This window comes from Chlorocebus sabaeus, chromosome 23, assembly GCF_047675955.1.
Source record: "Chlorocebus sabaeus isolate Y175 chromosome 23, mChlSab1.0.hap1, whole genome shotgun sequence".
Classification (NCBI taxonomy): Eukaryota; Metazoa; Chordata; class Mammalia; order Primates; family Cercopithecidae; genus Chlorocebus; species Chlorocebus sabaeus.
The window spans coordinates 820,284-835,925 of record NC_132926.1 but is presented as its reverse complement, the minus strand read 5'-3'; the positions used below and the strand labels follow the sequence as shown (position 1 = coordinate 835,925).

The window sequence follows — 15,642 nt, the reverse complement described above, 5'->3', positions numbered from 1 at the left end:
AAATCATAGGGAGTCAAAGTTGTCTTCTTGCCCTCATCAGTTCCTGGGTGAGGGGCCACAAGGTCAGATGAGCCAGTTTATTGATCTGGGTGGTGCCAGCTGATCCATGAAGTTCAGGGTCTGCAAAATATCTCAAACACTGATCTTAGGAGCAGTTTAGGGAGGGTCAGAATATTGTAGCCTCCAGCTGCATGACTTCTAAACCATAATTTCTAATCTTGTGGCTAACATCAGTCCTCTAAAGGCAATCAAGTTCCCAGACAAGAAGAAGGCCTGCTTTGGGAAAGGACTGTTACCGTCTGTGTTTATAAACTATAAACTAAGTTTCTCCCAAAGTTAGTTCAGCCTACTGCCAGGAAGGAACAAGGACACCTTGGAGGTTAGAAGCAAGGTGCTGTGGGTTAAGTTACATATCTTTCACTATCTTAGTCATAATTTTGGAAAGGCGGTTTCAGGCTTTCAGGCCTAACTTTCCCTTTGGCTGAAGGAGTTCGGGGGTCCTGAGAGTTTTTGATTTTCCCTTACGTGTTGTACAAAAATAGTCTCTCAACGTTGAGTCCTGCCTACCTTACTGCTTGTTTTTATCAAAAGACGACATATGGGAATATATTCGGTTAAGTGTAAAGCCTTATTCAAATGTAAAGCTCTTCCCAAGATCTGCTCTCCCTTTCTATCTTCCCCGACTGTCGGTGTGGTCGCGCGGGAATCCGGGGCGGGTTGGGGCGAGACGAGAGCCCCGGCACCCCAAGTCAGGGTACTGCACCTGCCCGTTGGGGAGACCAACGACCGCTCGGTCCTCTGCTGCTCCTGCCTGGCGGTTGCTAGGAGCCGGGGAAGCGCAGGCGCATTGGGAGGGGCCGCGGACACGCCGAGCAGCGACCACTCGGCCTTCCCCTGCTCCTGCCTGCCAGGTGTTAAAATGCCGGGAATGCGCAGGCGCACTGTGAGAGACCGCAGGGCACGCTGGGCAGGGCTCGCTGGGCAGGGCCGCTCGGCCCTCTGCTGCTCCTGCCTGCCGGTTGCTAGGCGCTGGGACGCGCCTGCTGAAGTGTGCGGGGCTACAGGTGGCCTCCTTGGGGTGGGCCGCGCCTGACCGGGGCCGAGGACACCGCGGACACCGCGGCTGCCCGGGCCTGCGAGAAGCAATGGAACCCGGGAAGGTCGGTGCGGCGCTGGGTCTGGGCGAGGGGTGGTGGAGCTTCGCGGACTCCTCCGGGCGTCGTTAGCAGCGCCGCCGCCGCCCTCCCTCTGCGCAGTGGTTCTCTCGACCGGGCCGGGGCTTCCCGGAGGAGCCGCGGTGCCTCCGAGGCAGGAAGGGAAATGGAGGCGCGGCTGGCCGTCGGCGCCAGGGCGGGCCGGTCGCCGGGCTCCCGGCGGTCGGGAGAGGCGGTGTGTGCAGCCTCAGCCCTGCGGTCGCCGCCGCGGCCGGTCTCCTCGCGCCCGGCCTGGGGGCGGCCTTGGCCCGTGCTGCGGGGCCGGGATGGCGGAGGAGCCACGTTTAAAATTTTATTCAGTTTTAGCTGATTTAAGTTTAAATATGACTTGTCACAGTTTAAGGAGTTGAGAGAGTGCAGCCTGGGTGCCTGAGTTGGAATTCTGGCTTTTGTTTTTACTTGTATGACCTTGGCAAAATACTTAACAGGTGTTGTTTCCTAGTTCATTCAATGGGCACAATAATAATGGCAGCATTATAGGGTGTTTAAGAAGATTAAGTGAGATATTATGTGTAAAAGTGCATCGACCAAACCAGTGCCTGCTTTCATTAACACTCAATAAATGTTAGATATTACTGTACTATTCTGTTGTCTATTGATTCCCCACCAAAAGACGAGTAATTTAGTTTGCATACATTTTCTTCTACCTTCACTCCTATTATATTTTTCCCTATCACTTACCTTTATGTGTTGAATAATATTCCTTAATTTGTATTTTCTGTTATATCAACCTTAGGGTGTTTTGTTGTTGTTGTTGTTGTTGAGATGGAGTCTCACTCTGTCACCAGGCTGGAGTGCAGTGGCGCGAACTTGGCTCACTGCAACCTCCGCCTCCAGGGTTCAAGCGATTCTCCTGCCTCAGCCTCCTGAGTAGCTGGGATTACAGGCGTGCGCCAGCACGCCCAGCTAACTTTTTGTATTTTTAGTAGAGATGAGGTTTCACCATGTTGGCCAGGATGGTTTCGATCACCTGACTTCGGTTTTTTTTTTTTGGTTTTTTTTTTTTTTAAAGATAATTCCCCTCTGTTGCCCAGGCTGGAGTACAGTGGCACGATCTCTGCTCACTGCAACTTCCAACTCCCGGGTTCCAGCGATTTTCCTGCCTTAGCCTCCCGAGTAGCTGGGATTACAGGCATGCACCACCACGCCCGGCTAATTTTTGTATTTTTAGTAGAGATGGGCTTTCTCCATGTTGGTCAGGCTGGTCTCGAACTCCCGACCTCAGGTGATCCGCCTGCCTTGGCCTCCCAAAGTGCTGGGATTACAGGCATGAGCCACCACGCCCGGCCAACCTTAGATAGTATTTTTTAACTTTCCCCTAGTTAAGATTAGGAAGCTACTGCTGTACACTCTCCATTTCTCCCTAAACCCACTAATTTCCTGACCCTGTCTGGTATCAGGGTCAAAGGGGTCATCTTTTCTTACATTCAGTTAATGTACCACAATGGTTTTTGCTTCATATTTGGACCATGTCCTTCTTAAATGGCCCTATTTGCCTTTTTTTTTTCTTTTTGGCAAAAAAGAACACATGCTGTTTTAAATTTTTAAACCCTAGGATGTCTTCTAGCTTATTAATGTGATATTATCTGTTTAATGAAATCCTCTTAAAAGAAATTCTTCCGAGAGCTCACTGACTTTATGTTCTCATCAGGACAAATTGTTTTCTAGACCTGCACAGAGCTATGATCCGGGAATTCTTTCTCATTGTGCTTCTGGGTTAGGCCTACTGTTTCTTGGATCAAGTGTCTTCCTCTTTTTTGAAATCTCCCTGCTTTTTCCAATGGAGTATATCCTCACGTACCTTTTTCTTTTCTTTTTTTTTTTTGAGATGGAGTCTTGCTGTTTCACCCAGGCTGGAGGGCAGTGGTGTGCTCACGGCTCACTGCAGCCTCCACCTCTCAGGCTCAAGCGGCGTTCTTGCCTCGGCCTCCCAAAGTGCTGGGACTACAGGTGTGAGCCACCATGCCTGGCCTATCGCATACCTTTTTAGACAAGAGTGTATGTGGGAAGAAAACTGTACGCCCTAAGAATATCCTTATTGTACTGATAGATTGTTTAAGAGTTTGGCTCAGCATAGAATTCTAAGAGCAAAATAATTTCCCAGAACTTTGAAGATGGTATACTTTTGTCTTCTAGCAGTGTGTTTGACTGATAAGATATCTTTGTGAGTAACATTTTCTTTCTCTCCAGAAGATTTAGGATCTTTATCTGTGATGTTCTGAATATGGATGTAGTTTGTTATAGATCTTTTTCCGTTTGTTATTTTTGACATTTGACCATCACTTGGGGTTTTATTCTGATACATATTTAATAAATAAACTTCATTTTTTTTGAGACAGTCTTGCTCTGTTGCCCACACTGGAGTGCAATGGCATGATCTCAGCTCACTGCAACCTCCACCTCCCAGGTTCAAGTGATCCTCCTGTCTCAGCCTCCCAAGTAGCTGGGATTACAGATGTGTGCCATCACGCCCAGCTAATTTTTGTATTTTTAGCAGAGACAGGATTTCATCATGTTGGCCAGTCTGGTCTTGGTCCGCCTGCCTCGGCCTCTCAAAGTGCTGGGATTATAGGCATGAGCCACTGTGCCAGGCCAGTAAATAAACATTTTTAAAGTAGCAAAAGCAACAGAACCTCAGAGCTGGATATTTCATGGCAACTAATCAATTCCTGTAACAGGTTCTCAATTTCTAATCGGTCTTTAACTTTTTAGAAAGTTAACCCATGGGTCATTATAATCTAATTATGTATCTATTATGCTGTGATAGAGAATTAATTAGTATAGTCTATTTCATAAGGTAAGGGGAAGGATAAAGTTTTCATGAGATTATTGGAATACAATTGTATTGGATTATTTTGGTATTCGAGTTTTTTTTTTTTTGAGACAAAGTCTCGCTCTTGTCCCCCAGGCTGGAGTGCAGTGGGCGTGATCTCAGGTCACTCCAATCTCCGCCTCCTGGGTTCAAGCAATTCTCCTGCCTCAGCCTTGCAAGTAGCTGAGATTACTACAGGCACGTGCCACTATGCTGGGCTAGTTTTTTTTTGTATTTTTAGTAGAGACAGTTTCACCATGTTGGCCAGGCTTGTCTGGAACTCCTGACCTCAGGTAATTCGCCTGCCTCAGTCTCCCAAAGTGCTGGGATTACAGGCGTGACCCACGTTGCCCAGCTGGTATTATAGCTTTTAGTATACACCAAGCTTTTCCTTCAGTTTGTTTCATTGTACTTAGCTGCTCACATAATTGATATCATGAATATAAATAGTCTTATGTTCTTTATTTGTACTGAGATCATACCAAGTTTCAGTATGTCGTAGCTATCGAAAAAAACTTAATGATGTCTTTGCAGGCTTTATACCAGCCTGCATGGTGACAATTTTCTTTAATATTAGCTCTTTAAAAATTCTTTAATTTATCTTGCTTACAATGTATATGACTATTAATTTTTATGGTCAATGAAAATTTTAGAAATTTCTAAGTTTTTTTGTTACATACCAAACAATTGACAGGTAAGGTGTGAGTTTATTGTTATGAAATTTATTAATCATAGCTTGAAAAATATAAACATGTATGTTTGTGTTTTAGGTTATTCTTAGTTTAAATTAAGTTTCTGCCCTTTTAATTTTGATGTGAGATATGTGCTAGTGATGTGACCTGTTTAGGTACAGTGCAATGCCGTTTCATTCTGTTTTTAGAAAGGCTGAATGTTTTAGAGTAGATAGGGTGGGATTTCCAGGCTGGTCCTCACTGATCCGCTTGTGGGGTTCCTCCTGAGAACCGCAGAAACTCTGGCGTGAACTCTCCATTCAAAGGCCTGTGCTGATTCTTGACGAAAGTTTAACAAGGCTCCTAGCAGCCTAAGGCCAACTCTGGGACAGCCCAGCTCAGGGTTGTCTGGAAGAGCTCAGGGCTGTCAGAATAATTTACTGTTTTAGCCAACACCCGAGGATAAGCCCCTGACATCCTTTTTAAAGAGAGTTTAGAAGGGCTTAAATTATGAATCCTTCTCTGTCCCTTTGAGATGTCTCTAAATCTGCAATTCAGGAGTGTCTTTGAAAAGAGCAGAAAGGACAGGAGGGCCTCTGTTCCGGTCTCTCTGGGAAGGTAGAATCCTAACTGCTGTAAATATATCAGCTAGCAGACACAGCAAGCCTAATCTCAGTTACACTGACCAGCCTTTGTAATTTTTCACTTGAGCTCCCCTAGTCTGGGTTCTCCCCTAAAACACTCCTTCACCTCAGTGCAAACAGAAATGGAGCTCAGCTGTTTCCTGTCCTGCCTGCAGTTACAGAATGAAATCTGTTCGCCACTCCAACGTCTGGCACCCCTACCCACACTCCTCATCTGTCAGCCGAGTCTAGAAAGGAATCAGCCTGAGGTCAGCTCTGTCTACAAAGTAGACTCAGCGCAGTCCGCGTTTTAGGCATCTGCCGCTTTGATGTAGCAGCTCGAAGATGGGACTTGAATCTGCACATACATGCACACCGAAAACACGGGTGCTCCCTGCAGCCACATTTGTCACACGGAGTGCGGACTGTTAGAAACAGCCGGTGTGGCCACCAGCCAGGGCCTAGGTGAGTGAATTACGGTGACTGTGGGGAATAACCTTGAATTCAGCAATGGAAACTGATCATCCTAGTTTTCTTAGTTTCTGTTTTCTTGGGAGCACTTTTCCTACCAGGGAGCGTCAGTTACACAGTCAGGTAATAGAATGAAGACCTGGATAGGCTGCGTTTCATAATTTGGCCCTAAGTAATTTGATAACTTAAAAATTATAGTGTAAAGAATTTTGAAAAAAACGAGGACAGCAAAAGGTAAATTACGTCTCAGTCCTAAAGGTGGGAGCCAGCCTTGCACTCTGGGTCTTTTAGCGTGTGCCTAGTTTGGTGTGTTGCCATACAGGGTTAGTGAAGCACACTGCTCTGGCCATTAGTGGCCCTGCTCATTCCAGTCTGTAATTCTGAGAATTCACGTTGGTGTCATTAACGTAAAGAAAATTCAGGCAAAATTAATTATAGAGACTATCAGGGCCATGGCCTGGGAAACACTGGCAGGTGCTCCAGAGAACAGAGGAGAGGCTTGAGTGTTTAAAGAGAAAAGGGCAAATCAGCAGAGGGGAGGATTACAAAACACTTGGTCAAGAATTCCCATTGTTTTACAGAAGTGACATTGATTATTGATTATTGATTGGTTATACATCACTGAACTGTAGGTTATGAATTCTGGTGTCCAGTGTATGACATTGGTAGGTTAATTTATGGCTATTGGCCAGGTGTGGCGGCTCATGTCTGTAATCCTGGTACTTTGGGAGGCTGAAGTGGGAGGACTGTTTGAGGATAAGAGTTCAAGGCCAGCTTGGGCAACATAGCAAGACCCTATCTTTGAAGAAAAAAAAAAGCCTGGGCATTATGGTGCTATTCTGTGGCCCCAGCTGCTCAGGAGGCTGAGGTGGGAGGATTGCTTGAGCACAGGAGGTCGAGGCTGTGGTGAGCTATGATAGCACCACTGCACTCCAGCCTAGGTGGCAGAATGAGACCCTTTCTCTAATAAGAATAATAGTAATATGACTGTTGGTGGTGATGCTGAGTCAAGAGGTCATAAAGCAGGCGGCTTATTTAGCTCCGGGTGTGGGTGGGAGCGGGACGTCCTTAGCTCCGGGTGTCGCCGGGGGGGGGGGGGGGGGGGGCGGAGCGGGACGTCCTTAGCTCCGGGTGTTGGGGGGGGGAGCGGGACGTCCTTAGCTCCGGGTGTAGGGGGGGAGCGGGACATCCTTAGCTCCGGGTGTGGCGGGGAGTGAGACATGACCACTGTCACATTTCAGTGACTCTGGATCGAAACGTTTAAAGGAGCTCACATTCCTCAGATTAGTTTCTTTTCTTTCTCAGTGTCATGTAGGAAACAGGATGAGGACGTGGATGTCAGCGCTATACCACTGGGTCCATGTAGGTGAATGTCACAGGGTTGGGCCGCTGTGTCTTTGTCGTGTGGGGACTCAGGCTGGATGGTGCCTTTGCTGCTTTGCACAGAGCTTGTGGTCAACTTGAAGGTCCAGAATGGATTTATGGCGGTGGCACGGGAAGGAAGAATGGATTTAGAAACAGGTTAGAAACAGAAATAGTAGCATCTGGTGACGCTTTCATCTGTTTATTTTTTAATAGAGATGGAGTCTTGCTGTGTCACCTGGGCTGGAGTGCAGTGGTGTTATCACAGCTCACTGCAGTCTTGACCTCCTGGGCTCCAGTGATCCTCCCATCTTAGCCTCCTGAGTAGCTAGGACTACGGTTGAACCACTGTGCTTGACTGAATTTTCTTTTTTTAATAGAGATGGGGTCTTGCTGTGTTGCCCTGGCTGGTCTTGAACTCCTGGGCTCAAGTAATCTTCCTGCCTCAGCCTAGTAAAGTGCTAGGATTACAGGTGTGAGCCACCATGAAACCTGGCCCAAAATAACTTCCTTTGAACATTTCTTAATGTGTAATTAATTAATTCAAATCAATATTTAACTTTAACCTCTGATGAGTGTTTTCTAAAAGATGAGGCTGGGTTGGAAAGCAAGGGGAGAAGCCCACTGTCCACAGGTGGCTGCAGATGCCAGGGGCACTTTCTCGCTGGAGTCTGCCCGGCTGTCGGAGGTTATATGTGGCAGGAGCAGTGAGCCTGGTCAGGTCCAGGGTTTCTGCTGTTTGGCTTACAGAGCGGGAAGCCCGCACACCCACTTGGAGTGTGGGTCGGACAAGATGGCACAGTGGTGGGGTTTGCTTTCCATCTGGGCCATGAGTGTCCTCCCTGCAAGTGACGCTTTGGCTCCACCACCTCTGAGGGTGCACCATGGAGGTGATTTCAGCCCAGGTTTACTTCTCCTTGGATTTCAGGATGAGATGAGAGTGGGGAAAAGAATTCCCTTAAAGCCCTGCATTGAGGGGAAGGGGAGTTAAATTAGTTTGATCTGTTTTGTTTGGGAGGCAATTCAAAGGGATTTAAACATTGTTCAGGGTTCTTACTGTACAGTTCTCCAAAGAGTTTTGTTAGGAAAAGGTTCTAGATGATTTAGTTGATGTGAATCACGCGTAAATCGAGGGACAGAGGCCCTGGGGAGTTGGTGCTAGGCAGCCCCTCATCTCCTGTTTGCTCACCGTGTGCACGAAGGATGCCGGCCCAGGACACGTGCGTGCAGATGCTGAAGACCGCAGGCTCCAGTTCTCATCCGCTGTGTGGGCTGACTCATGCTGATGGCTTTGCTGCCTAGCTCTCCTGATGTCTCGCCCTGTCCCCAGGTTGGGATTTGTTCTGATGGGAGTACTGGGGAACTTTGCCCATCGGTTCCATACTTGAAGAGTTGATTTTAAGCATGGATTGCTGGGCTGCTCCGTAGGGCAGAGTCTGAGGGCTGGTCAAGTTGGTCTGTAAAAGGCCTTGGCAGAAGCATGTGGTTTACATGTGGCAAGTGGGGACCGACAGCACCGGGGCAGGGAAGCCGTAAATCGTTGTTGAACAATTTGAAACTCTATGGAGGGAGACAGCATGGATAGAAAACTTGAGGGTAAACAGTCCATATTAGCTGAGTTTTAAGTGCTCCAAAGTAGTCAGCATTCTGTGCATTTAAGAAAATGGCTGTTTTTTTTTCTTCCTGAAAACTAGAGAGACCAAAGAAAAATCCTGTGATCTCCGTGAGAGACCTCTTGTCTTGAGGGTTTTTAACTTTATCAGCATCAGTAATGTTAACAACCATTAAGAAACCCCACTGGATAGGTTTTGTGATATACTTACTTTTCACATTCTGAGCTGGTGGCCTTGTGCCTTCCCAGTGTCCCCTGAATGTCCTCAGCATCCCCTGTGTGTGGCACCCGTGTCTCGTGGTTGAACTGTCCCCTAAGGTTCTAGGTGTCCCCTCTCTGTGGTGCCCACGTCTCCTGGTTGGACTGTCCCTGAGTGTCCCGGGTGTCCTTTCTCTGTGGTGCCCACATCCCCTGGTTGGACTGCCCCTTCGTGTCCTGGGCATCCCCTCTCAGTGGCGCCCACGTCTCCTGGGTCTCCTTGTTGGACTGTCCCTGAGTATCCTGGGCGTCCCCTCTCCGGTCACTCATGTCCTGGGTTCCATTCAGCCTTTTTGTTTATAGCAGGTCCTATATTAAACCTTTCTGTAGAAGTTAACTTTAAATAAAAAGAGTTGGCCAGGCACGGTGGCTCACACCTGCAATCCCAGCACTTTGGGAGGCTGACGTGGGTGGATCACCTGAGGTCGGGAGTTCGAAACCAGCCTGACCAACATAGAGAAACCCCGTCTCTACTAAAATTATGAAACTTAGCCGTGCGTGGTGGCGGGTGCCTGTAATCCCAGCTACTCGGGAGGCTGAGGCATGAGAATTGCTTGAACCTAGGAAATGGAGGTTGCAGTGAGCTGAGATCGTGCCACTGCACTGCAACCTGGGTTACAGAGTGTGTCAAAAAAAAAATTATTTAATATATTTATGAGGTATTACAGCTTTTTTTGTTTGCCCTAATTTTCACATGTCCAGGAAGAGTTTTAGTGGCTTATCCATGAAAAGTTTCCATTTTTCGTTTGGACTGAATCTGTTTTTTTTTTTTTTTTTTTGAAACAAACTCCCAAATGCTTCCTTTATTTATACCTTTAAGGAAGTGTTTCTCAAAGGGAAAAATTGGATAATTATGGTATATTCTCTGCAGGAAATCATCCTTGATTGATTTTGCTTAGCTGAAGTTAGGTTTATCATCAAGCTCTGGTGTACTGGGATTGTAGGGTTGTACCCTGTGTTGTTGGAGTGTTACTGTGGCATGGTGATAAGTGGTTAGGTTTTACTGGGGTTGTAGGGTTGTAGCCTGTGTTGTTGGAGTGTTACTGTGACATGGTTATATGCGGTTAGGTTTGGCATGAAGCTCTATTGTACTGGGGTTGTAGGGTTGTAGCCTGTGTTGTTGGAGTGTTACTGTGACATGGTGATATGCGGTTAGGTTTGGCATGAAGCTCTATTGTACTGGGGTTGTAGGGTTGTAGCCTGTGTTGTTGGAGTGTTACTGTGATGTGGTGATAAATGGGTAGGTTTTACCGGAGTCATAGGGTTGTAGCCTGTGTTGTTGGAGTGTGTTACTGTGGCATGGTGATAAGTGTTAGGTTTTACCGGGGTCGTAGGGTTGTAGCCTGTGTTGTTGGAGTGTTACTGTGGCATGGTGATAAGTGGGTAGGTTTTACTGGGGTTGTAGGGTTGTACCCTATGTTGTTGGAGTGTGTGACTGTGGCGTGGTGATAAGCCCCTGTGTGTTCTGCACTGAGGTTCTGCTCAGGCCTCAGTGCAGCTGTGGAGCGGGAGCAGTACAGAAGAAGGAGCTGTGGCTGCACTGGCAAAGCTCATGCTCCCCTCGGGGAGACCAGCATGGATCTTGTCGGAATCACCATCTCGAGGGTTGCCAGGAGGCGGTGGTGCAGTGTGACAGGAGGCGCCCCAGCTGGGGGTGAGGGTGCAGAAGGGGAGTCCCAGCCTTGCCTTAGAGCACAGTCAGCCTTTCCTGTCCTCACGGTTCCTGTGGGTCGGGGTTTGGGAGTGGCATGGGGGGACGTTAGGGTGCAGTCCTCACGCTCCCTGAAGGTTGGGTTGGGCTTAGGGGCCCTTCTGAGGTGTGGGCTGGTGCTGGCCTCTGCCTGGGCCTCCCTAGGAGTGCTTGGGCATCCTTGTGCTATGACATCTGCGTCTCCCAGGGTGTGCGGTGAGAGCAAGTGGTCGCCACAGCCAGGTAGAAGCTCTGGAAGGGACCCTGAGCGGGAAGGCACACAGCTAGACCTCCACCCGCCCTCCTCATCAGAAGTGTGGCTGGGCAGGCGGCTTGAGCTCAGCAGTTTGGGCAACGTGGAGGAACTCTGTCTCTACAAAATACAAATATTAGCCAGGTGTTATCCCAGCTACTGGGGAGGCTGAGGTGGGAGGATGACTTGAGCTGAGGTTGTGCCACTGCACTCCAGCCTGGGTGAGGGAACCAGACCCTGTCAGAAAAACAAAAAGATGAAGACGAAGAAGAGTGTGACATAGAATCTGGCCCACATTCGCTGGAAGGGGAATCGGCTTGACTTGTAAAGGAAGGGTTGTTGAAGAGTGGAAGTGTTTTAAGACCACGGCACCTTGTTATTTTAATATCCCCCTCAGATTCTTAGAACAGTGGGATACCTGGTGAGCCGGCTCGGGGATGCCTCCTTTCCCGGCACACAGTGTGGATTCTCTCATGGCTGGTGGTGAGGCACCGCGACATGCTCAGCAGTGCTGGTGACGGAGGACTAAGACAGGCCTTCCTTTCCGGAAGGTGAGGGCTTAGCTGGAGGGATGTCATCACTCTTGAAAGGTGGATTATCCAGCGAGGAGCAAACACTTTCGTGGTAGAGAACAGCAAACATCAGAGGAGCTGGACGGCGTTTTTGGGCTGGGGCCTTTTTTGGGTTTTATCTGCGCAGCCCCAGCTCTGCGGCGGTGCTCGGTGTGTGTGAGGAGCTTGGCGTTTATTTGCTGAATACAAGTACAGGGCCTGTGAGGGCCAGAGAGACAGGTGAGCTTGTGGGCCCACCGGTTGCCCAGTGCAGCGGACGGGTGTGACCGGGTGTCCTCAGGGACAAGCAGGCTTTCCCTGGCGACTGTTGGGCATTCACTCCCCAGGAGTCGGTTCCGTTCCTGACGTGTTGGCATTGGCAGGACTCCAGAGCTGAAAGCTGCTGAGCCTTGCGATGCCTCACTGTGCTCGTTAGAAAAGTGGAGCTGATAGCCTTCTTAGTAGGGTTATGAGAGTGAAATATGGTGCTTGACTCAGGATAGCATGTGGTACGCACCAGATGCTAAACTCGTTTCTGTCTGTCTGTCATACATCCCAGCTGCTGTTGCTGTGTAAAGGGCTGTGGTGTGAGGCAACAGCAACCGTCTAATTTTCTCACAGACTCTGTGGATCAGGAGAGCTCACAGCAGCAGGCTTAGTTCTGCCCCCACCAAGCAAAGGATGTCCTGATATATGCCCTGAAGATAGACCCCAGCAACTACCAGTTCCTAAAAGATAGGGGAGGCTACTTTAAAGCAATATTTGACCAGGTGCAGTGGCTCATACCTGTAATCCCAGTACTTTAAGAGGTAGAAGCGGGTGGATTGTTTGAGGTCAGAAGTTTGAGACTACCCTGGCCAACGTGGCGAAATCCCATCTCTACTAAAAATACAAAAATTAGCCGGGTATGGTGGTGCATGTCTATAATCCCAGCTACTGGGGAGGCTAAGGCAGGAGAATCGTTGCACCAGGGAGGCAAAGGTTGCAGTGAACTGAGACCACGCCACTGCATTCCAGCCTGGGTGACACAAAGAGACTGTCCAGAAAAAAAAAGCAATATTTATATGCAGCAATGAAGGGAGGAGCATTCAAAATTGCATGACTACAGTATTCCTAGAATTCTGTCTGGCATCATTTATTGAGAAACTTGGATTTATTTTCTGTAAAGCAGAGTGAATTTTATGTCATCTTCAAGGAAATGCAGTATTTAAAGTTAACCTTATTATAGGAGGAACTCCTGGAAAGATATAATAGAATCCAACAGTTGGTAGATTCAAACTGGAGGTCACTCTAATTAAGAAAGTGAAGAGTAAATGGAATGCAAACAATCCTATTTTACACTAAACAATTCAACATAAGGGAATCATTTTTACATAATGACTCAGGAGCAGATTACATTCTCAGATGCAGAGACAGAGCCCCCATTGACTTCTACCACAGATGCTGATGCATATCTAGGAACAGTTTGGGGCCTAGAGGCTGGTGAAATAAATTGTGTGAATCAATTTAAAATGCAGCCAGATGTTTTTGACTCTGAAAATAAAAAGACACGGGATGAGAGGAGAAAAAAATCCACAGATAGCCCACAAAGCAGAGATGGGCAGAAGTTTTAGAAAGTCAGCTGTAGTTAGTTAACTCGACTTCTTTTCATATCTTGCTATCTTTTTATTCCATTTAAGGAAGAATGCATACCAATAAACTCTTTCATTAAACAAACATTTTGGAAGGTTCCCTAATTTTGAAGTATTCTGAGAAAAACAAAGATGGATCAACCTGAATTTGAGCCCCAAGAAGCTCAAAGTTTGGTTAATAAAAGGAACGATCTATGCACCTACAAGATTAAACAAGAAAGACATCAGAAGACAATCACAGAGGTGTGAAAAAAGTTGCATGCATAAATTTTATGAAAGCAGTATTGCAGCAAAAAAAAGTCCTAAATAGGGAATAGTTATGAATGATAATTTTTAAGCACTTACTAATAATGATGGAATCATTTGCAATCAATAAAAAGGATTTGGAGAAAATATTTAAGAACTTGGAAGACTATTGATTAAATATTATTAAGTGAAAAAGCAGTTAGTTAAATATTATATACAATGTGTTCCATTTTTGAAAGAAAAAATATTTCTACATTGATTTGCTTGTATAAAGGAGAGAAGAAAAATATGTAACAAAATAGTAACAATGCTTATCTTCTGGTGATATAATTATCAATGTTTGTTTTTCTTTACTATTTTTATATATTTTTGGCAAGTCTATATTTCCCCCAATAAACGTGCATTATTGTTTATAACCAAAAAAAAAAAAAAAATTAAATGAGGGTTTAAAAGAGGATAGAAATACAACACAGAGAAATTTAGAAGAGAAAAAGAATGTTAGTTAAAATGGATATGGAAATCAAGGAGTGAAATTGCAAGCAGATAGGGAAGGTCTCCAGGGACTATAGAAATTTAATCAACTTGAGCAATCAGCCTATTTTACAGCCTCCTGCCTTGCAGCCTGTTTTTTCCCAAACCCTACGTGGAGTGCAGTCACCTAGTCGGTTGGAATGAGGTTTTCAGCGACCTTGACAATTTATCTGTGAACCCAAGTGGGCTTTCCTCATTACCATGCTAAACTCCCCACCCCAGGAGGAGCTATATAACCTCATTATCATAACATGTGACTTCTGTGCTTGCATAATGATTCACTGCATGCATGGAACTCTTCCTCTCCATGCAATGACACACCTCTTCCCTTTCCATTGCCCCATAAAAGCTTCCTATCACGCTTCCGTGGGGAGATACTGCTTTGGAGAATCCTCCCAGTGCTCTCCTTACTCGTGACAAGTAAGAAAATTCCTATTGATCAAAACCTACTTTCTAGTTGAGCATTGTTTGCTACTTGCCAGGTGATTGAACCCCAGTTTTTTTGGGTAACAGAATTGGAGGCAGTGGCAATAAAGGAGGAAGGAAACAGAGGCTAAAGAATCTAACATTGATTTCTGTCACCAAATTTTTCACCATTCATCTGTGTGGCCTTAGTATAGAAGTAAACACCCGGGGCCACCATGCTGCACCATGTTTAGGGGGCATCATCCTTGTAAATGGTGCCCCCAGGAGTTGTATAACCTGTAGCCTTGTAGGCAATGTTCTTTTCCTTATTGAACTTATGGTTCTTGCATGAAAGGAAGAAGGACAAGGAGGAGGATTATTTTGGATTCTACCAGCATGCCCTATGGACATCTAATAGAGGCGGCATCAGGCGTGGGATTCTGGACTTTTTTAGCCTTTCCCATCCAATTTCCATAGCCAGCTACATAATTTGCAGGGTCCAGCGCAAAATAAAATGTGGGGTCCCTTGTCATAAAAGTAAGGAAAACATGCAAGATATTTGAAGGACTCCAGATTACACTACTGTGGCATAAAAATTATTTTGAGCTGAAGACATTTTAAAATCAGCAGACACAGGAAGAGTCATTGTTTAAACTTACCTTTTCTGCCTAAAAACAGAGCCTCCCAAAAGCTGCCATAAATCCCACCCTTTAGGAAAGGCTTCCTGTACCAGAGGAAAAGAGTGACTCCTCTCATCAGAGATGAGAAGTTTATGTAGGGATGGAAAACTGCATAAACAGACTTTAGTAAAACAAAACTCACTTTCCATTAATTTCCCTCATATACGTCTCAGTCATTTCCCACCACTGATTGTCACTTGAAATTCTACCCCCTTCCCTTGTAAGATGGTATTGAGGCCCCAGATTAAGCCACTTAAGTCACACTTTATTTACTTAGGTAAATACAAATCTCTTTTTGCTTATGAGTCTCTTGCCATTTTAATTTGCAGGCCCCCAAACACTGAACATAAGAGGGTAGAGGAAAAGGTTTTCCTTACTGACAGTATTAAAACAGAAAACTCTTTCCTTTGTTCTGTGGTTTCTCTCTCAACTTGTCATGATGTTTTTTATTCGGTTTTTTAATGTTATTCTAGGTAAAGAAAAATTAACAATTTAAATTATTAGTGTGAATTGTACCATTTATCTTTATACCATGCAATGAGTGCAGGTTTAAATGCAAATATAAAAGCACCTAACTCGTTGACAAAATCACTGAAATTGGGCAATTTATATTTTGTAGCTCGTACATGCAT

General features: G+C 46.1%; 1 protein-coding gene across 5 annotated transcripts in view; it reads left to right on the top strand.

Moving 5' to 3' along the window:
- Positions 1 to 720: 720 nt before the first annotated feature.
- The window catches only part of LOC119621912 (olfactory receptor 2V1-like), a 211,369-nt gene continuing 196,447 nt past the window's right edge, over positions 721 to 15,642 (top strand). For 3 of the 5 annotated variants that reach the window (XR_012090727.1, XR_012090726.1, XM_073010391.1), the window contains exon 1: positions 721 to 1,160. The gene's annotated coding sequence lies outside the window, so the exon portion shown is untranslated. Of the gene's footprint in view, positions 1,161 to 5,496; positions 6,830 to 15,642 lie in introns of those variants that run through there. The other 2 variants (XR_012090725.1, XR_012090724.1) reach the window with 2 other exon arrangements.